The sequence below is a fragment of the Rhagoletis pomonella genome, unplaced genomic scaffold (genome assembly GCF_013731165.1).
Source record: "Rhagoletis pomonella isolate Grant_MI unplaced genomic scaffold, Rhpom_1.0 Rhpom_scaffold_00004, whole genome shotgun sequence".
Classification (NCBI taxonomy): domain Eukaryota; kingdom Metazoa; phylum Arthropoda; class Insecta; order Diptera; family Tephritidae; genus Rhagoletis; species Rhagoletis pomonella.
In genome coordinates, this window is record NW_023458558.1 from 49,891,798 (window position 1) to 49,893,016 (window position 1,219).

The following is a 1,219-nucleotide window of genomic DNA, read 5'->3' on the forward strand; positions in this document are numbered from 1 at the left end:
CTGACAAATAACGAACAATCAAGGAAAAAATAACTGAAATTGAATTGGTATGCAAATGGAAGTCAACCTGGAAATAGCTGTACACACACATACATAGTACATACATACGTATATACGGTCAAAGTTACATGCGTGCATATGCATTTGAGTCATAGGTCGAATAATTCGAAAATATCATCTGTCAGCGAAATTGCACGAAAATAGACAAAAAAGGTGAAAACAACATTTGCATAAGTGAAAAATAGCAAACGGTTCGTAGATTTTTTCTACATTTTCACCTGTAAAATTGACCATTTTGCAACAATCTGTTATTTTCTTTCACTTTTTTTCTTTTTTAATGGAGTTAGTTGCAACAACAAACGAATATTTATATGCAAAATTTGTGTTTTTTTTCTAAACCATAACTCCACTGTAGCTTTTAAATCTTTCGCTGCCGCTTGCCTTAATTGCCTCCCACATTGATTGCAAAGTTGTAAATTTTAAAATTAATGAAATTTATAGAATTCCATAATTGCTTACTAAAATATGTATGCAAATACATATTACAAGCACACATATTGAATATTGCAAATCATTTTAAATTCCAACCCCCGCCAATGAAATTTTCACCTTCAACCAAAAGTGCACACTTCACTATTTGCAACCATAATTAGTTCGCTACAAAATGCGGATTAAAAATAAATTACCTGGAATTAGAGTGTGAAATCCCTGCTTGAGTGTAGCATTCTAATCCCTTCCAGCAGCACTACATATGTATGTATGTATGCCATTTCAGGGCTTAGGTGAGTTTCGCATGTGAGCAAATTTAAACTGTTCAGCCACAATGAAAATGGCCATGGCAACGGCTGTGTGCAACCTGCAGCCAACAACCAGCAAACCACGAGCCTGCAAGCAGCAACCGCCGGCCACACCACAAAGCTTTGCGGCGTTGAAAACGCGAATAAACGGGCGCACCAATTACAAGTTTAAGTGGACTTACTGGAAACACAAAATAACTACTAATTAGCTATTCACACACAAAAGAGCCAATAGTTAATTTGGATGCTGCATTGAAAACAGCGACAATTGCACAAAAAGACTAACTTCACACCCACCGAACAAGGACTGACTTCAAACTGTACCAAAATATTGGGTCGTATAAAATATCGCCGCGGGATTTTGTCACTATCTGGTGTTTTTATGCCCATTAGGGTGGTCGGTCCAAAAAAAAGTTTAAAGT